Raw genomic sequence first — 23351 nt, 5'->3', positions numbered from 1 at the left:
GACTCAGGCATAACCGGTATTGGAAGATTTGTTAATTGTATTCTAAACGGCGATTTACCCGTTAATGATAATAATGTAAGGATAATTGAAGATAAAAAAAAATAACAAAGTGATCTACTCAGCATTTAGATCTTATAAATAAAATCCTTTTTCTATTGCATCCGTAGCTTTTGTTGGAATTTTATATCATCAAAATACATAATGTATAAGTTGTTGGTAAATCGAAGTGGCCATTTTTTTGTTACCTGATACATGCCAAAATCCTTGAGTATTATTTTACGTGTTCCAAATCTTCCTCTTTCTTTCTCATTTTTTCATTATCTCAGCACACACACGGAGTCTACTTTCCGATTTCTATTTCCGAAGTCTATTCTGCCCACTTCAAACAGTTCAAAACATCCTCAACTTTGAATCAAACTTATACATCTACTACGTATTAACTCCAATACTTCAAAAGTTTACATCCGTAAGAATGCTATCTACATAAATGCAAAGTTTATAGCCCTTTCTCAGCTAAACACGGAATCTGTTACGTTCTGCATTGTCACACAGTTTTTATTTCCAGTAGAAGTCATTGAGAACGTGTGATACAAATTATATAACGCATTAAAACAGTGTGGGTCAAGTTTGAGTGGACCTGTATTTGTGACTCCACTCTCACGAATTCGTACACGCTATCATGTATTTTCCTGTAAGCATATTATTTTTATGATTTTTATTGTAACTATAGAATTCGGAACAATATAATCAATAGAAAATGGCATGCAATGCAAGACGTCGAAACGTAATTCCTTAAGCACAATACATATAGAAATTCTATTGTCTTACTATTACTATCCTACTACTATTATAAAGGCGAAAGTTTGTATGGATGTTTGTTACTCTTTCACGCAAAAACTACTGAACCGATTACCATGAAATTTGGTATGTAGGTAGCTGAAGACCCAGAATAACACATAGGCTACTTTTTATCCCAGAGTTCCCGCGGGATTGATAGGGTTTCCATGCGGACGAAGTCGCGGGCGGCCTCTAGTTGTCTTATATTTTTATGCCGATTTATAAAATTGTAACACAATGTTGATGGAAAAGGCAAACTTATCAAGCATAGAAGTCAATATTGTTGTATGATATTTGAAGCATACCATGAAAATAAATCTTTAAAGCCTTAATGCTCAGCACTAACATTTGACTAAACGAAATCGTGGCAGAAAATGATGTTGAAAATATCCTGCTGGTGGAAAGATCTACCGAATATAATAAAGATTATAAAGTTTTCACATTTATGAGAATTTTACAGGTAGGTATTCGGTGTAAAAGTACAAAACTAGTTGCACAGTTCTTAACAAATAATTATGTTTTCACATTAACACAAGGGCCCTGAATTTGAGGTATAGTTTCCCAATGCCGTGTTTTGTCTAAGAATAACTTTATGCAATGTTTACTTCTGTAACCATTACATAAATAACCACATTACTATAAGAAAGACGGAGGTTGTAGCCGTCATTAAAACTATTTCTGTTGTTATATAACATCTTTATTGGACTAATCACTATGCACAACACGCCACTACCCTAATTTTGTACTTAGTGTACCAAACGGTTACGTGTACTTAAATATATTGAAGTAAATAAAGTATGCATTCACTTTGTTCAATGTGAAGAGTTGTAATTTGGAGGTAACCATTATGTTACCTACATGTTATCTTGCATATTGGTCTGGTAGTGAAAAAAAAACATTTTAGTGTGTGGAGCTGCTCCTCTTCCCGCAGGTTGTTAAAGTCGATCAAGGGAATAGTTTATAGACTAGGAAATCTTTTGGGCGATGGCCTAGCAACCTGTCAGTATCTCTGAAACCCGTTTCCCTTATTATTAGGCCATCTAGCTAAAAGTAGTTTTCGAGTTTAGTGGTATCTTATATGTACGTATGTAATAGTAGATAAATGACTTACCTCTAAAACTATACAAATTGTAAATGGGTAATCATAGCAGCCGGTATATAAAATTTTCTTGTATGCGCTGGGCGAGCAACCTGTGTTTAATAAAATATTGAATTGAAATCCCAGGCCGAAATTAGCTCATACATAATCTGACCTTAAGAGTTTCTCTTTCGATTTTCAATGTCAGGAATACGGATAATGAAAATCAGCACGTGCAATTGCTACTTAATTTTCGTAACACGTTCATTCCGTCGATCCAATAGCCCGATACAATGTGAACGATCGAAGACAATGCAGACTAAACGGCTATACTAACCTCAATGGAAAAACAATCTTAGTATGAAACCTCTAAACCACAGTCATAGTTTTCCAGGAAATTTTATAGAACACACGACCCAGGATATACCTGAGCCACCTTTTATACACCAATCAAGACTAGGTGGCGTAGCCCAGCTATCTTCTAAGCCCTACAAAGAAAATTTACAGTCCAGGACGTATTTCCCTTACGGGGTAGACAGAGCCAACAGTTTTGTAAAGACTGATATGCCACGTTCATCTGTTTGGCTCAATGATAGAATTAGACTCAAATAGTGACCGGTTGCTAGCCAATCGCCTAAAATCGGAATCCCAAGTTTATAAGCATATCCCTTAGTCGCATTTTACGACATCCAAGGGACTGAATGTATGCAAAATTTTATCAAAATCCTACCAGGGCATTCTCTGTCACGTTTTGATAGATTAACATCAGGTTTTCCATCGTCGTTATGAAAATATGAGTAATCCTCACATGACAATAGTCTGGTTCAAATGACTTTCAAGAATTACGGATGAGAGCTGTTATCTAAATGTGTTAACTCGTTTGCAGGACAATGTTCCAAGAAATTTATTACTATCCAATTATGCCCTCCATGTTTCCGACAGGTACTTACATTTAGAGTACACCGAGTACCTACATTATTGACATATGTTCTTCTTTGAAAAACCACATCCGGTGTATTTGTTTTGTCTTCGTCGTCATATTAATAGGTAAGTTTTGGTTCTCATTCTTCCCTATTCAATAATATATAATTACAGTTGACAGTATTAAAACAAATCATCTCATACACAAGGCATAATCAATAAAATATAATAACAACGTAAATATTTGAAAGTAGATTCATTTTATGAACTCAACACCGAATACACGATCTGCTAGTTCCGATAGCATACATACATTTTTAGTTTACTTGTTTGTGACAAATACTGGCCTAGTTTTGAAAAAAAATGTACAAACGGTTGAACTTATAACCCAATGGTCCATTTACTATTTCTAATGTTATTTCTAAATAAAAATGTGGAGATAGATAGTAAACAGTTACATTTTATCCATGTAGCTCCATATTTGTCCATGTATCGTGTGTCATACTAACCTGATGATAATAAAAAGTTTAACCTTTACCAAATCCCATGTTTAGATGCTTGCTCGGTGTGCCTTTATTTCGAACCAATGACAAACGTAATCAATTAATTTGTTAATTGTAAATCTGTACATCTAACACAAAATCATGGTTTATCTTTCCACGATCCCTGTTACTACTTCCGCTTCATCCGCAGTCATAACTCTTTTCATTTAAGCTCATCGGTTTCGCGTACTTAAACTGACCTTCCTGTTTATAAGTACGAGTAACCTCTTTTGAATTTTGTCTGGATGATCAATTTTCAGGAAAACTTTTTGGTATAATGTCGAAAACCACGTATCGACAAATACTTGAGCAACTTTTTAAATAGAAGTTCTACCAAGTGGCTCGTGGGAATATCGTTCTAGAATAATCGTAGCGTCGTAGTACGTCTTCGTGGTAACCTACAGGATCAACACGTGCTCCAGAGGGGTCCAGACAATTGGGCATGTCCGCTCTGCGATCAAATCGGGCACATAGTGTACTGTGAACGAACTCTGTACCTGCACAAAATGAGGAAGATGTAGAAGTTGAATGAGAATTTGATGTTTTTTGAGGCGTATATGTTAACTGAAAATTAAATCTCATATACTACATGCAACAAATCCATGAGCATTCTTTTCTTGCAAGAAAAAACAGTAGCAACATGGCCAATATTTTAATACGTATCATCAACCAGACATAAAAAAAGCCCCTTGCACAATTTTTTCTCATAACAAAACATTAATTAAGTAGTACCATTTATACCATACACACACACACACCTTTTTCTCGGGGGGTTCCTAAAGACTTCATATTTCAACTAGCCACGATTCCTGCATTTTTGCTTCACCACCCTTTTTCTTTCATCAAGTAAATTCTCAGTTACGCGGCTTTGTGCATCAAAGTTAAAGGTCTGTTAAAGAAAACGTGAATAACTACGTACTTACGACGATATTTTATACACTCTGAAATTATTTGGCAAACTCTTTAAAATGAACTTCCTACATGACAAAAACCCTCCTTACCTTAGGCATTTAGAAGCACTAGTACTTTTGCCATATTGGTGATATAATCATCTCCTTCGTCATCCTCAAGAAATCATAGTGGCCGTATTCTACTCAGATTGATACAATACAAGTTATGCTTATTCATTAAGTAATTTTTATAAATGTTTGTTTTTTTTTTTGACAAAATGTTGAATTTCTTAGTAATAGAACCAGTTTGTATAATTTCAACAGAGATTCTTCTGTACTTTTTTATATACGTATCGTACCTAGTAAGGAACGTACGTAACTATGAATGTCAAACGACACATTGTGTTGTATAATAATATGATTGAGATTGAGTTGGTGCTGAACTGATATAAAAAAGTAGCCGTCACAAAGTTTGTTATTAGCAATCAGGTCTCACCTGCAATAAAATATTCCACAACTGCAGGACTCTTTTGGTATGATTTTTATAAGTACTTTGATCTTTCACACATATTTACAACAAAAAATAATTTTATAAACAAATTCAAATGATTATGATGTAGAAACGAGGTTATTTTGCCAATAAAGTTCACAGCTTTAATGATATCGTAGCAAAAATCTCGTCATTTTCAAGAATTTTAATTGAACGATGTCATAAATATGATCTGAGCATCCAGTATAGTACCCTGCAAAGGTTGCGAAGGTCAGATGATCGTTTCGTGGAAAATCCTGATTGACCCAATCTAGGATTCATAGCCATACGCCCGGAGGAAGACGAAGAAATATGATACTTATCACACAATTAAATGATTCAAGATGCTAAAGTAACATTGTAGGAATTGCCGAATCGCGAACGAAGCCGATGTGGCGAAATGTTTTACGCACGGATGCGAATCGCGGCCGGCGCATGGCGAATCGTCGAACGCGTCACCCACTACGATCTATTAGGAATTAAATATGCGGATATAGTTTTTTTAAGAATCTGTCCTCTTGCATTAATGTAACATAATAAATAATATAATGGCTTTAAAAGTTTTAAATTATTATCTGAAGTTAACTCACATCTGAGCAAAGTACTTTAGTAAGGGCGACCTTTAGGTCTTGTGCCTATTGGATTTGTCTACCTAGTTAGGCACAAAAACAAGATATGTGTGTTAGCAGGGTTAAAGAGGTATCTGGTACCTATTAAATTATCACTAATGGAAAAAGTTATTATTGAATAAATATTCACACTATAGACCGTAGAAAATTTATATAGAACAAGGATCTATCTGGAAATTTCAAAAATAGGGGGAAAAAGTGATGAACTTGCAACACTTTGACATAGTGGGGAAAATACAATTCGGTTACTTATTCCACGTTACGAGATCATTTCTCAAAAGGATAACATACAAAGATAATTGCAATTCGATGAAATGTCTTCTTTTCCAAAGAAATGGTTTTGTAATGAATATGATCAAACTGACCAGTTCTCAACATTTCCAATATCTAGTCCTCAGTGCAGGATTTTCCTCAATAAATATGTCTACGTTATTGAGATTGCAGTTAAATTATACACTGAATACACACAGAACCTTCTTTCTATTTATCAATTTAAAATTAAATTCCAATGATGATATACAAATCACGCGTTTTAAATAAAATAATGGTCATGTTTTATTGAGAAAGTGATATCCACTTCTTATTTCCGTCTTGTCTTCCAAACTCCCTCAGAAAGCGAAATACTGTGTGGGAAGTTTATACAAACCACAAGAACTAATAATTACCTACTTTATCGATGAAAATAGCAGCTGATATAACTCTATGTGTGTAATAACATCTGATTAATGCCATATTTTTTACATATGCACTTACTTTTGGTAATGCATTCATTTTATACAATTCATACAACAGCTGACGTGGCCTTTCAGTCTTTTCGGAACTTAGTTGGCTCTGTCTACCTCGTAAGGGATAAAGACGTAATTATATGTATGTACGTATTCATTTTATTTCTTTACATCTTTACGCCGAATATCTAAAATAAACTTAGTAGTTTTGTTAATTTCCATAATGTTTAACATGGGTATCTTCTGTCAGTGGGTAGTGAAAGTTTTGTCAGAGTCATTCAGAAGAGGGACTTAAATATGCAAAATAAGGGGCAATCTCCTGTAATTTAATAGACCTATGACTATGAGCGATGACATAACAAGATGATAGCACAGCCGTAGCTCCCGGAAGACGCCCGATTAGTGAGTGGGACGATATTATATGGATGCTGAATCTACTAGTGCCGTGTGGTTGCCGGCGCCAAAAGCAAAAAGAATATGACCACTCTATCCCTTTCCCATGGATGTCATAAAAGACAACTAAGGGATACAATATGTTTGGCATTCTTCTTTTAGGCGATGGGCTAGCAACATGTCACTATTGGAATGTCAATTCTAACATTAAGTATTTATCCCTGACAAGGGTAGTCAGAGTCAACAATTTTGAAAAGACTGCCACGTTTAACTGGATCAAAATGTAGTCGTTCGCAACATAATACACATACCTACATAAATGACGCTTTCCCAGAGATGTAGGCAGATACTTTATCTTTCCACTTGCCACGATCCCTGCATACTTTTCCTTTATATTTTTCGCAACATAGTGATTTTTGAAAATTTCATGGTACTGAATTCTTGAGTACAACATATTGATGGAGATGATTTTACATCTGAATTCTACGAACGGTTTCGTTCCGAGCATTGCTTTTATTTGCTCCATTTATAACTATAAATATACTACTGTGAAATTTAAAAGCAACTGTATACCGCCGCGCTCCAATTTTCATCTAGTGAAATGCATTATTAATAGTGTTCACATTAGATGTATTATGCAAAACAACAATACATATATATATTAATTTAAAAATCTGAATTATTTTTATATGTAAATTCAATTAAGATTTTTGAATAAATCTATATTTTTTATTACAGTGTGACATAATAACTCGGTATAGTTTTCTCTGGCTATCGGATTTAGACAGAACCGACGGCATCTGACTAAATAATGTTAAAACATTAAGTTTAGATTCAAATGATTATTTTTTAATTACAGAAATACTGTAAGAAATGAGACTTCCAGAAATGTACTAAAATATTGTTACCAATAATTATAACTTATCATCGAAGGCACAACCAAATAATAATTTTGATTACGGTACATAAATAGCCAGCCTTCTGGGCACTTTACCTCAAGATTCGGACTTGCATTTTTGTAAACAAGTTTTAGTTTTATATTTAGGCCTATTTGTAGATTTATCTTTTAGTTTTCTTTATTTAATTTTACTTAGATTTATTTTAATAGTAGGCAAGGCTTTTAATTTGTAATAAAAATAATTTCTTAACTTAGTAATAAGGATAATCGGAAAGTTCGTGGCTATATTTGAAGGTCACAATTGTTATAAAACGACAATATAAGTTTAACAATAGCTGGAATAAATGTAGATTATTCATGCTTTTATATTAGCTCTACTGAGTGCAAGTTTACGGACAATGTAGATAGATAGATAGATAGATAATTCATTTATTTGATTTGCTACACACAATTTACAATGAACATACGGAATACAAATTAATTAGGGTGTGAGTTGCAGCAATACAAAAAGGTCACAACTCAACGAATTTATTGCTATAGAGCAATACGCTGATTTTCAGTTATGACCTAGGTGCTAGTGCAGGTCAATCTGCGTACGTATATACTGCGTATGTATATACGATGTACTCGCTAAATAACTGGCAAAATTTATTTAAAGATATCCCTATATATAATAAAGTACTTATTAAAGTTTTGTGTTTTTAAATAAAATAAATAAATAAAGTCAGTCACCTTCGCGTTTCATATACATAACTTTAGATATATTATCAACATGTAAACAATTCCGCAGCCGCCAACTGGACGCAAGACCTCGCATCGCTCGTTCATTAAATCAGATTTCTCCACTCAGATTATATTGCAACAGCTAAAATGCATCATGTGGCGTGTGACACCAAAACCTGGTTATTCCTTCTAGATTTTTATAGAAGTATGCAGATAATTCGAGAATAATCAAGATCTAAAGTTAATTCGTAGACACCAGATGATATCATATTATTTTAAATACTTCATTACTGTACTTAGTACTTCGATCTTACTAGATGCCTAGACGCCAGGTCTCGATTTAAATTATATCACCAAATAGGTTCTTTCCTAATAAGATTTGACAATTCTTTCTTCGTCTATCCAAAAAATTGACAGATGAAATCATTATTATGAAAGAGATGGAGGGGTCATAGGTCCCAAATAAACAATACATATAGGTTAGGTTTCCTCTGTAAAGTTTCTGAAGGTCAGATGGAAATCGCTTCGTGTAAACCTGACTCACCCAATATAGGGTCATGGTCTAAGACGCACCCTCCAAAGAGGCGAGGCTATAACAGAGATTACCGCCAGGAGAAGAGTGTGCTACATAAATAGTGTTGTTAGTATGCATATAAATATTACAACTAACCGCATGATGTAGAACAAACTATTTGCTCTGATAACTTTGCATATCGACAAACAAGACTAGAATTTCTTTAATTTATTTCCACACATCTCAACTTTCTATAATATAATCCATACTGGGAGAAATAGGATAGTAGTGAATAAAATCGGGAGAATTTTTTTTTCAAATGAATATAGTTCATTGTTTGTGTCATCTATATTCGTGTTCAAGTGTACGTTATCCAAATTATTTCCATATATTTAAGTTCATCGTTTTATAAACAATCGCGTATTTTTTAAGATATTTTTTTCAACTTTGGCAAAATTTCTTTGAAATATAATTTAAGTAAATATTTTTTTTCTAACCTAACCTATTTTGAACATAAAATTATATGTATTTTCAGTCATTACACGTAAAGATCATTTTGAACTGCATTGTTAAGGTTAAAAAGATACAACCTGAACTCTCAACAAGGACAATATTCTGCCATAGAAACAGACTGTCGGAACAGTTGATGTCATTTCGAGATTCAACCTCAAATATCAAGTGTTGTGGGTGTACGAATCCCCAGACAAACGTCCAGCAATTTAGTCATTAAACTTTACATTAGTGCATTCCACCCGCTGACCCGACCATTGTAGTAGTCGCCAAGCGGTTTCGCCAAATGAAAAGGTCAAGTTTTATCGAGATTCCAGCGAAATGACCATTCTTATTTGTTTCAACTTCCTAGTGATGTCGCAGTCAAGTGGTTAAAATAGCTGTTCAGCTGTACAACTACTACCAGCCATTTGATTTAATACCGCCGTTTATTTATTTATATTGTGTAATCTGTAGGTTACAAAGAGTTAAGTGGAGCTCCTTCCATTCATGTCTTTCATGTCAATTTTGACCTTATAAAGCAAAAGTACGTTACAACCATCCATCCATCCATATAATCACGTCTATATCCCTTGCGAGCCAGCAATTTTGAAAGGCTGACAGACCACGTTCAGCTTGGGATTCTTCTTTTAGACGATGAGCTAGCAACCTGTCGCTATTTGAATCTCAATTCTATCATTAGGCTGAACGTTACAACATACATTACACGAACGTAATGCTAATAGCAGTATCTGAGTTATTTAATTATCATTACACGACTATATTTGTGGTTTTGTCATAAATGCATTCCACCCACAGAATAGACCATTGAAGCCGCCAACCGATTTCGCCAAGTGAAAAGGTCAAGTTTTATCGAGAGATGTCTATGAAATGAGCATTTGTTCTTCTGGTTTTCACTTCTGCTATTTATTATTTATTGTTCTAGAATTGCCCAAGCTATGCTATAATTACACCATATTATAACATGATATGGGAAATCGATTAAATATATCAGGGATAGTGTTTTAGACGAAAAGTTCACTTCCTGAAAAAAAGAACCTACCAAAATTTATATCCCTTTACTTTGATTGGCATTCACAATCAAAAACAACTTAGTAATTAACTAAAATTACAACAAATTTATTCCTGGAACTTATAATAATTTTTAGTTTTTGTCGTTGGTGCTGTCGAACCGGCGATCGCTGTCTACAAGCAGTTTCGCCAAGTGGTAAGGTCAAGTTTTATGAAGTCCTCAATTTGCTTCCTACGTCTTCTCGAGAACATAATGTTAATAGAAATATCTATCAAGTCGCCATTTTTTTTATCTAGTTGAATCTGAATAACTTTTCGACAGACTCGGACTTTAAATGGAATCCATTTTGAAGATACTTTTTTGTTTTAAAATATATCACTTCTGAGTTGGTCCCATATTCATCATGCCATGATCTAAATGAAAACTTGGGGAAATAGAGGGAACTTTCAAAATTCTTAAATATAAAAACAAAAATAAAAGTATTTTCATCTAAAGATAGCTATAATTTTGCAAGGAATGTTAAATCAAAAAACTTAAAAAGTGAGATTTGATGTCAACTGAGTTACCTCGGTTTGTAGAAAGGTACTTGAGATACCTACTATTTTTCGTAGATATTTACATAAAATCACGCCTTACTTATTTTTTCATGATATTGATAGATATCTGTATCAGTGGCAATGTGCCTTCTTAAGAACTTATGTTGAGGCCTTCCTTTTTTTACCTAATAAACACCTTTGTTATTTTTTAGTCGCGCCTTTTCAGGCGTGACGCCAGTGGTCTAGACACGCCAGTATAAAAGTGGAAGCTCTTTCAGTGTTTCATTTTTTAAGGCATTTAACGTCAAAGCGTTAGGTAAAAGCCTTAATTAGTTTTGCATTAAATAACTAACATTAATTTTATTCATCAACAATATATTTAAATAAAAAAAGAACTAACTTTCTACATTTTAGTGCAAGTTAACCGTAAAACCGGATGGACTACCAGGTTTTCAAATATCACATAGTAAGTACCTACATGTACTCAAGTCGAGCACTTGCCATTCCCTCTTAGGACCCCTTATATGTATAGTAAGTATGTCGCCGTTTATAATAGACGGATGCACACAGGTTGCAATTGCAAAACATTTCACCATGTTTACTTAGGAGTAACTCAGTGACATATTTGACAAAATCAAGAGAATTGTTAACCGCGTGTGAATTTTTATGTAAACGGGTGTATAATAAGTAATTCGTGGATTTTTTCAAGAGAAAATTTTGTCCCTTTCTTTGTAGACATCCATATGTTTATCTCCACCTGTTCTTTAATTTCCATTTCCTAGGGTCTATTCAGTGACAACGCATATGTCTTACTCTATCTCCGTGGTAAATATCAAGAAAGATGAACGCCCGTACTTCGGAGCGAGATGGCGATTGATACGTTTGGCGTTGGCACCGTGTGGTTTTTGGGGGTTGAGTCCCATATAAACATCCGGTCCCGTGGCTGGGCTGAGCAGACGAGGGTCTTCTCACACGTTAAAAAGAAGAAAGAGAGAAGGAAGATAAAACATAAATTCTTGTTCGTGAATAATCCGCAGGTCGGGTTAAAGAAATCGGGTTCGTGTAAAATTCAAGTGGTAATTAAACGTTTAGCGACAAAAACTAAATACCTACGAGTAGATGCAAATTGTTTTATTTCGCCTTTCACAATCACAGTACTTAAGTTAATTCCTATGACATAGCACTGCCGACCACAAAGTAAAATAAGATAATTATGGACATTGAAATAAAACCTTTGAAGGTATCTAGTAATTTCCTTCCTTTAATTTTATCACGAAAATGTACGAGATTATACAAAGATATGGCGTTTTGTTTTAAAATTACAGTCATCAAGTTAATCTTGCCACCCTTGTCCTATTTCACATACCTACTGCTGACCTTGTGTCCTAAACAACAGTTATATATTTATATATATTTTTTGACATAGATTTCCTTCCTAAAGATCGGCGGAACTTATATTTTTAATGACCAATAACTGTCAGATTTTAAGACAGTATTCGAATAAGTATGGGTGTTCTATACACATTTTGGAATTTCGAAATTCTGATTTATTTATAGAACGCTTTTTAAAAATGCAATGTAATGTAATCTTTAAGTAAATAAGCAGAATTGGAGGAAGAGAGGTTTAGTTTTAAGGTAATTCGTAAGTATATCTAATAAATCTTATACTATTTACATACATACATACATAAAATCACGCCTCTTTCCCGGAGGGGTAGGCAGAGACTACCTCTTTCCACTTGCCATGATCTCTGCATACTTCCTTCGCTTCATCCACATTCATAACTCTCTTCATGCATGCTCGGCGGTTTCGGGTACATTTGACCTGACCCTTTACCAGGACGTCCTTAATTTGATCAAGTTATGTATATTATACATATCTTGATCAAATTAAGTAGGTATATATATACATACTTATACTCTTTATATCGGATTTTTTTTTTATTTTATAAGACCAATACAGGTTGCATATCAAAAGAGTCTAGATCGGATGGCCCACAGGCCCTTGATCACGTACTGTATGTCATCTGAGGTCCTTTTGTTTCTATAGAAAATTACCACGTGGCTAACTATCTGTGCTTACCCCACAAAAAAGGTTGTATAAAAAAAATTATAAAAAAAAGAATTTCCTAGCTGTACAGTTAGCTTTGCCGCAGTCTACCTGAAAAAAAAAAATATCGTACTTATTTTTGAGTACTTAATTTTCTATATAAAAATTCATAATTAATTACTAACATAGAAATGTATGATAAGCAATCAAAACTGGCAGGTGCAAAACCTTAAACATATTTAACGAAACAATGGTTTTTCAATTGTGATCATTTAAGGTATGTTTTTATAAAAAAATTTCCTCGGCATGTTTATGTGTTTTTTACTTATTATGAGTTTACTTCACAAATAGATACAATAAAATTAAATTAAACAATGTTCCTTTTCAATCGATTCCAAATCAAGTAAACTTTTAGGGTTTCGTACTTAAAAGGGACCCAATTAATATGCCTCCGCTGTCTGTCTGTCGGTTTGTCTATCACCAGGCTGTATCTCATAAACTGATAACTAGAAAGCTTATTTTTTTATTTTGTATTTGCGTTGCCGCTATAACAACATCCATATACTAAAATTAAAAAAAAAAGATATCTCATACATTATGCGTGATTTGTTCGTAATAAATTCGTAGAGTGCCGTGTGACTCCCGGCACCAATACAAAAAAGAATAGGACCACTCCATCTCTTTCCCATGGATGTCGTAAAAGGCGACTAAGGGATAGGGTTACAAACTTGGGATTCTTTTTAGGCGATGGGCTAGCAACCTGTCACTAGTTGAATCTAAATTCTATCGTTAAGCCAAATAGCTGAACGTGGCCATTCAGTTTTTCAAGACTGTTGGCCCTGTCTACCCCGCAAGGGATATAGACATGACCATATGTATGTATGTATGTAAATTCGTAGACGCGTAGAATTTTTCACAGAATATTTATATGAAATTTATTAAATAAAGTACTATTAAACACCCAAAAAATTACTATTACTCTTGTGCCCTGTGTTCCAGGCACCAATAGAAAAAACAATAGAGCCACTCCGTCTCCTTTACATGGATGTCGTAAAAGGCGACTAAGGGATAGGCTTATATACTTGGAATTCCTCTTTTAGGCGAGCGACGGGCTAGCAACCTGTCACTATTTGAATCTCAATTCTATCATTAAGCCAAACAGCTGAACGTAGCCTTTCAGTCTTTTGATGACTTTTGGCTCTTGCTACCCCGCAAGGGTTATATGTATACATGATTATACGGTATGTTATGTGATGCTCCCTTACAACAAACGTATTGTTTATCGACAGCACCTTCTTATTAATTTCTCTTTTTAATTAATTATTGGGAGTGGACATGCAACTTGGTATGTATTGAGCGCGTTGTAGTTCTACCGATTTGCGCTAGGTGACGTTGTTATTAAAACCTAAGAAATTGCATGGCATTTCTTCATATTCTGAGGCAATTTTTAGTCGATTTCAATAAACAGGCAAAAACGTGAATATGGTACGGAACCCTCTGTGCGCGAATCCGACTCGCACTTGGCTTAAACTCAAATGAGAACATGTCATTCTATATATACCTTTCTTATTTTATTTCGTAAGATCACAAAGCGAGAGAAAAATGCATTACATTCCAACATCTTATCGCTACACAGTCCAGTGACATTATTTTTATTTCTAATAAGAATGCTGTAATTATTAACTTATGTTTAAACCACGTTTAGAAATGGTATAAAAAGAATGAACCATGTTGTAACGGTCACTTAAGTTATTCAGAACGGTTTGAGAATTCTGACAATGCTGATAAAAAAATGTGACAACGTTAATGTACTACACATAAAGGGTTAGGGCCTAGGGCCCTCGCAGCGGGAAGTGATGTGGTCCTTATCTCGACTGACACTTTTGTATATTAAATGCCTGGCACTGGTAGTTTCAACAGAGCAGCGGAGTGGGGTGGTCCGGCGCAGCACTATCCGTTCTACCTCGGACCGTAACGGCACGCTTGCTGCGCTCGCGCAACCGACTTTCGAACACGATCGATTTTTGAAATTTAAAATGTTTGCGAATACAGTGCTCAGGTGAAATTAACTTTGTGTTAGTGAGTGCTTCGGAACACATTTTATTGTGAAGGATTTGTGCCACCAACAAAACCCCACCCAAAATTTAAAGGTAATTTTCTATTGAATATTTTGGTTTTCACGCGTTGCTACAGGCGTCGCGGCGACTTATTGCAAGGTGCAGTTTCGTAGCTGTACCCCAATTACGACATACGTTGCTGTCGGTCGTAACTACTTTCGTAGAAGTTATAACTAGTATTTCATGAACTTTATTGAAAACTGAAATTTCTAATATTGAAAGATAAATAATTGGGAAACTAGAAACTTCATGACATTCAAGACAAGCGCAGCCTTCAATAATGAATATTAATGTGCATTTTAACTCTGCTTGTGCAATACATATACTACCAGAGTATATAATATACTTGCTTTTGCCCGCGGCTTCGCCCGCGCAAATTTATTTTAGATTATAAAGATACGCCATAAAATTTCACCCATTTTTTAATCCCGTATCGTGCGGGACTGTTTTTATTTTATATTTGAATTCATATTTTAATATTTTCTGTAAGACATATACCTACTCGTAAAGAAAAGTATTTTCATGAAAAATAACTTTCAATAGTATTTACACATAGCGTATACAATAAAAAAAATAGGTGATTCTCTGGTACTGTTGTCTAAGAATTACGACATATATACAATCTTTTGTCAAATCTTTTAAAGATTCAAATAAAGAGACAGCAAGCAGGTAGAAAAACATAACTCAAAAGACGAAACGAAATTAATTTCACGTTGACGTATAGAATTGAACATTTAGCAATTCAATTGAAAAATTCAGTATATTGTTATATAAATAACCAGAGCTCTAATGTTTATTGTCATGGTTTGAATAGCTGTTGTATTGAAAAATTTGATAAAAAGCGTGAAAATATATTCTTGTTAAAACTTTATGTATTAATATTAAATGGAATTTGCAAATTCGTCGTTAAGTTTCTTATAGTTTAAATTCTTATTGTTATGTATTTTGATTTTTTCCGTAGTGTTAATATTTTTGAAAGTAAAAATACTATTCACGGACTCCGAAGGTTGGACAGTTACAGAGTACAAAAATTTGTGGTTACGGTATCTATTAAATTTTTAAGTACCTAAGTTTGGACTAACAGCCTTATCGGAATATTAATTTATAATTTTCAGTAAATAAATTTAACATTATGTGTTTAAACTTTATGTATTAAAATTGACGGGTCAGTTTTAAAAGTTGAATGTAATACTTACATGAAAATCCATTCATTATATTTTTATTAACGAGTATACACTTTTAATTTGGTTTTAAATTGCTTTAGCAGATGTCATGACTTAATTGAGTTAAAGATTTGACTTCTAATTAGCGTAAATATTTACAAAGAAAGAAATATGACGTAATCGACTAATTAAACTATTAAAGCAGGTAAATGTATTACAAAAATTACATAGTTGATAAGTTCACATGCTTCAAATTATTCTTCAAAGTCTTGTCAAGATTTGTTATTTAAACAAGGCAAGTGTACATTATTAGACTGTGTTTGTACATTTTTTGTGTAACAACGGACATCCTATGTGCTTCATCATTCTTTCTTGTTCAACCCAAGCAGTAACACCTTATATTTAAAATAGTTTTGATCGAGAATATGTTTAAAATATCTTTTTTAAAAACCGAGTTGGACTCGCGCACGGGATGTTCGGTACCGTTATCAATAAAAAAAAAATATTGTGATACAACTAATTTTTCCTCTCTTTATTCTAATTAATTTTTTTGAAAGTTAACATACAACTTAGTATTCTGGGAAATTTTTAAACGTGAACCTTAATAATTATGAGCAAAAAAATACGTTTATTGTATGGAGATCCCTTAATTCTTTCATTTTTAGTTTGTGTAGATGTTTTTATATCGGTAATGTAAATATGTACATAATATGTAAAAATTTTAGCTTTCAAGCTATCACGGTTTATAAGATAGTAGCCTGGTGGCAGACGGACAAACTGACAGCGGAGGCTTAGTGAATAGGGTCCCATTTTTACCTTTTAGTTCCGGAACCCTAAAAATACATCAAAGTTTTATTAGAATAATAATTAACTTAAGTACCTGCATTAGATTGGTTATCTTAGTTACACTCCCTCGGATCATGGTTTAGCTTGAAGCATGTCATGGCAAGCAACCAAGCCAACGCCAGAACAATTCGATGATGAACAAGGTATAATAGAAATGCCTCGTTCCCGAAGGGGTAGGCAGATCTTGCCACCATCTCTACATACTTCTCTCGTTTCATACACATCTGATATCGGTGGAAATGACAATGTAGGTATTATATGGTATATTGCGAGGCAGCAAAATAATTTTCTTTTACTGACAGTGATGTTTACTTTCTATTACCAGAAAATTCGTATCAATCGCGTTTCGTTTTCTAAATTGTTTTATGAATGGCGTTATATTTGATGCAACAATCTTATGATTTATCTAACCATCACCAGCTGTTTATAATCTAAACATGCAAGTCAAATGTAGTATTGCTTTCGTGATAAACCGCTTTCCTTTACGTTTAACGATATCAAGTAAGAGCGTGCTTAAGAATGCAGCGACAATCATGCGCAATGCTCATCGGTTATTTCGTTTGTGGCCCGAAACAGAAATCTTTGTTTTTATATAACACAAATATCTGATAAAAACGAAAACGAACGATTTCATTATTGTTTGATTATTTTTATTAGAAATCAATTTTATCAAAGTATTTTGATTAATGAATATTTCTTGTGTCGTAGTATAAATATTAAGTCACAAAAATAAATTTAAGCACGCAGCTTTAAACCAAACAGGAATTAATTCCTAAATTAATACATATTTTTCACCCTCTCTTTAATTTTTTTTAGCAAACATTTGTTTTTTATAGTTCAGTATTACTTTCTTTTACTTAAGCTACATACTTTTATAAACTAACTTAAATAACATATAACAGCAATAAACTGTATATTTTATGGGCCACGTTAAAAGACAAGATTGTGTGGGCCAAAACATAAACACAATCTCGTGTATTACAGTTGCAACGATACAAATGATGCATTTTATCCCACCTATATCTTAGTGAAAGTAGGTAGGTAATAGTTGGTAAGAAAACCTGACTCTCCAAAGCTTTCGTAAATACAGCATTCGAGGTAAACTATTATCGGTCGACGACTTTATGATTCATTTTGGAGGTGGTTGACTTTTTGTTTTTAAATTTAAGGTAGGCGCACATTGTGGCGGGCCGCAGAGGCGCGTAGCGTAGCGGGGAAAAATATTCGGCGAATATCATATCATCTTTTCATCGATCTTTTAGCAGACAAAAATAGTTCTCGGGATACTTTCGGATAACTCCTGAACCAGTTTATCAATTACTTCATTAAAAAAACACGTTATCTCCAATCCGCTTGCTATAGCATACTGTGTCGGGACGCAGCACATGCAAACTAAATCCGCGGCGGATGTGAAATAAATCCCAGCACAGTGGGCGATAGGTTATATAAAATAGACTAACGATTTAGGCGGATTTTTGCGCTACGGTACTAGACGTAATCCTATGAAATGACTTCATATTAAACGTATTATAAAGAAAAAATCTGTATTTTTGTATGTAATGAATGAATGAAGTCAAAAAATATTGGATCTGGCATACATATCTATTGTACCTCTAGAAAATAACATATTGCTATTTTCTGGAAATTATCACGATAACGAAGCTTCGCGCAACCGTGAACTGTGAGGGTTTTTACTTGAAGAATCATATGTATATAACTACTATTTTTGGATTTCATCCCTCGTGGAACTACCACAATACCCGTCTACCTGCTCTTTTTATACATAACAGGTGGCTTTACCTGCCATTATTTTTTTAATAGTAATGTTACTTTGGTCGATTTTTACCAGTCGATATCCTAACGTTGGCATATTTAAGTACAAAACAGCTGAATCGATTTAGATGAAATACTTTCTCTCTCTGTCATCAGCGATGTCTGCTTGTAGTACTCCTTAATTTGCATATTATGCCTCGTACTCTTTCTTTTTATCGAAAAACTATGTTAATACGTAAAGACCATGCTGTCCAGATTGCAAGCAAGTACCTACTTCAAAATTCAAAAAATTCAAAATTCAATTTTTTTTTATTCATTACTATAGGATACTATACATCGCTTAATAATTGTCAAAACGTATGGTTTAACAACATTGGTTGACGTCAAACTTAAATACTAAGCTTACTGCCGCTTCCAAGGCGTCAGTGCAGAAGAAGCGGTAACAAACTGCACTGCAGCATTTTCTTCAACAACGTCAACTTCACAATATTAATTAAACTTAGACTTACTTGTCATTTAATACATACATATCACGTCTTTATCCGTTACAGACTAGACAGAGGCATCGGTCTCGTAGAGCTGTATGACCTTATGGTGGAATTGACATTCAGATAAAGGTGTTTGTTGTTGTGTTTGTGTGTCAAGTTGCTAGCCCATCGCCGAAAAATTGAATCCCAAGTATCCCACTTCTCTTAATTGACTTTTACATTCTACACTTGAAGAAAAGCAGCTCGTATAAACTATGTGCTTACTTCGCTGCCAGATCAGGATGGAATCATTTTACATTACTACAACGCACTATTATCAAGGAACAATACTGTGTATACCCCATTAGATCTCTCGTCACGTAGTTTTGCATAATGTACCGACGTTTGGTTTATGGGAGCTGGCTGAGGTGACGCGCGCCGTTTCGAAAACTCACATTATAGATCAAGGTTTAGTGAGATTTTTCTGATTTCTCATTACATTTATTATACGTGGGTAGGTTTTGAATAGGGCGCGCAAAGATTTCTTTAGTGTGTAATATAATATTCTGTTGTTTTCTTAATCCGTAGAAATACGAGTACGCTCTCAAATGGCTCATTGTTTACCTACGCAGAATCAAAACTGCTATTCCTAATTATGTGCGTAACTAATTTTATGAAATTCATCAAGTGAATAAAGCGCGTAAAAAACGCAGATTAATATACTTACTTTCCCATAAACCCATGGAGTATGGATTAAAATAAAAAATATTTATGGATCCATGTTGGTACAGTAGTGAAGAAAAAACCAGTGTGTCATCTTCTTCTCTTCCAGTGTAGTTTGTAAAAGTCAATCAAAGGAATGGCTCATAAATTGAAATTCTTTTTTTAAGCGATGGGCCAGCCATTAATGGCTATTGGAATCTTATTTCATTATTAAGCCATGCTAAACTTAGCCTTTCAGACTATTCGAGACTGCTAGCCCTGTCTACCCCGTAAGGGATAAATTCGTAATTTAAGCGTTATACTATCAAAGGGGCTCAGTGCATGAAACCTGTTGATTCGTAAAAATTAATTACTGGTCAGTGTGACGTCAGATAACATCCGCACAGCAAAAGGCTGTGGTATACGAAGCAGGAACTATTGTCACTAGGAAATAATCACCAGTCTCATATAAATTTATTTTACGCTCTTGACGTGCACTGCACTTGAAGGTAAACTACTTTCGGCTTGTTAAAAAAATAAACTGCGGTAGGTAGGTGCTTACGTAGTTTTTTTGTAAAAACATGATATACATGAGTAATGTGTATAAATATGTGGGAAAGAACCAGTGACTGTGGGACAGATATCAAACAAACATAAATACAATAGTCACGTCTATATGCCTCACGGGGTAGACGTCAGCTTAAGCTTGATGGAAAATAGTATCAGATTGCTCGTCTAAAAGAACGTTATTATTACTATTTATCAAAAATATTTTACAAAAATTTACATTTTAAATTTCTTTCATGCGATATTTCTATTTTATGCCATTTTTTCTTCAATCTACGCTGTCGGAGTTTCTGTATGTTTACAAATGCTATGTGATAATAACATTTTTCTGCATAAATATACGTAACTTTTCATGTTAATGTCAAATGTCAAAGTCACGTTGTACAGTTTCGTATATTTCGACAAAAATAACATAGTTGTCCAATATTAAAGATTAAAGATATGATATAAAGATATATCTTAATTATAAGCTTTTCGTATTATTTTCTTTTGAGTCTACAACGCCATGCCCTTTTTACTATTTTGATGATTCTAGTCAATAAAGTCGAGTTTCAATGGTACTTTCATCTCAGGCAGCTCAGATTGATTTCGTTTGGCATATTTCTTATTATTACATATATTTAAACAAAGTTTTACATCGGTCTGAATTCTTTAGACAAAATTTTTAATGTTTCAAGGTTAATAAAAAAATGTAACAGCCATTCAAAAGGCTGCAGTCATTCGCTTTATCATTAAAAAAATATTCGCTACGGTTCTCTTAGCATTGGGGCATATGGGTAAGGTTTTACGCTTATTAAATTTAAAGCCCATTTGCACGCATATGTGAAAATACCTAATTCATATAAAGTATTGCTGTACGTACATACTTTAGGTATAATCACATCTTCAACAATCTCAAAAAGACTGAATAGCCACAGTCAGCTGTAAGATTTGCTGTAGAAAGCTGTAAATAAGTTTTTTAATGTTAAAAATATTTGGTTTTTAGTTAATTTATGAAAACATTTGAAAATACTCTAAAATTGTAAGATGGCTGTGGAAGACAGATTATTAGACAATAACTATATTTGTGGATCTGTAATACATCTCGCCAAAAATCGTATAGACATTTTTTACTGCAGCCGTGGGATTTTTAAAACACTAATTGTTTCGTTTTAAATATTAGTCGCCTTTCTTTTCGATCTAAAGAAACAACAGTTGAGCTCATTCTGTCAATAAATATGCCATAAAGTATACATGCAAATTATATTTAACGAATTTATAAATATGATGCGAAAGATGTACGAACATTATTTGAGCAAACTCAAAAATACAATAATTATACCTCAATTTCACGGTCGCTTACTCCATAGTGGATCAGAAGATTAGCTTGAATCACAATGACAGATCGCATTTAGATAGTACACAGACTTCCGCAAAACATTTGTATGTGTAAGTTCCTAACATACAACTATATAATTGAAAATAAAGTGGGGGTAAGTTACCTATGTCGTTTTTGAATTTCATACGTAAAAGGTAAAAGATATGAAAAAAAATATTAACTGTCATCACGTATATCACGTCTTTGTAGAAAATTATAATGACATCATAAATTTTCTTATACAAATATGATTGTCTCGTTAATTTCACGTTATCGCAAACCCGAAAAAAATCAGTAGAAACTTTTAAAATAATAAATGCTTTTACAAAAAAAAATCCTTTTCTAATTAATAAAATAAAAATATCCTATATTGGCGATACATTTATGTATTTGGTACAAATTCATCATTAATGAGCCAGTAAAGCACTTGACGAATGACATAATATACACTTTCAAAGCTGCGCAAGGACTTCTTGTAACTAACTTGGCTATATTTTATTACCATTCAAGCCAGTTTTAAGGCAAAACAAATTATATTTTAAAATTCAAGTGAACGGTCGACAAGCATAAACTTTATCCTTATAATTGTGCGTAATTACCTAAATCGATTCGCTGAAGTATTTGAATATTTCATGCGTTTATAATACTCGTTTTCTTCATTACTGCGCCGTTTTTGTAGTCCACACTTTAGCAAACTATCAATCAATGAATATACATAGAAATTCATAACGTTGATAATTTATAGCGTTCATTTAAGTATTATTTTCCAAAAGTTACTTCTTATATCGACAAATGTTGGACCAAGTAGCAAATAAACATTTCATTAAAATGCATATCAATAACCCTAACTCAATAATAGTTCAAAATAATCCTCTTATAACATTGTTTGTAAACACTGTATTTAAACATCAAAAACAATTAGAAAAATAATTATCATATAACCAGCGAACCCTACTACTGGTAGCGAAGTAATCGTATTTGTATCGTCCACGTTACGTCACTGTGTCGCAAGCAACTGCGTCGTAAAACTGTTGCGACACATTCATTAACCTCCCACTTCTGATGACCTTCCTAGTAAACCTCCCACCCTTCGCGTTAGCCCTTAAAATGAGCACGTGCGTTACACTCCACTTCGCCCAGTCATGAATAACCAATTAAAAGTAATTTGTATGTAGAACGCATAATTGTGCGATTGAGAACCGGTGGTCTTGGTCCAGTTGGCTTGGCGAAAGAACGGTTTAGTCGAATAGTTTATTTTTATAAAGAAGACTCGGTACACTCGCTATTCTTATCACATATCTAATAAACTCCAGTTAATTTTCAGACAAAATCATCTCGAAACAATCATCATCTATTAATACACCCTTTTCTTTTACTTGACCGTGAAATAAACTTATATATAAAATAAACTTTGCGTTGTTTATTTATGTAAGTACACGTATTTAAAATTTCATCTCGATTTAGTTTGCCAGAATGTGTACAATTTTTTCATCATTGTTTTCGTCACTATACGTGCATCTCTTATACATTTCCCAAGAATTCTAATAATCTTAGATTAACAGACATAATAAT

The 23351-nt window shown here is 33.7% G+C and overlaps 1 protein-coding gene across 1 annotated transcript in view; it reads left to right on the top strand.

The window, feature by feature from the left end:
* Positions 1-14730: 14730 nt before the first annotated feature.
* Positions 14731-23351, top strand: part of LOC106139090 (patched domain-containing protein 3) — a 32674-nt gene continuing 24053 nt past the window's right edge. The window contains exon 1 of the mRNA XM_013340452.2: positions 14731-14937. The gene's annotated coding sequence lies outside the window, so the exon portion shown is untranslated. The remainder of the gene's footprint in view (positions 14938-23351) is intronic.

Source organism: Amyelois transitella, chromosome 5 (genome assembly GCF_032362555.1).
Source record: "Amyelois transitella isolate CPQ chromosome 5, ilAmyTran1.1, whole genome shotgun sequence".
NCBI lineage: Eukaryota > Metazoa > Arthropoda > Insecta > Lepidoptera > Pyralidae > Amyelois > Amyelois transitella.
This window is presented reverse-complemented; position numbering and strand designations above follow the sequence as displayed.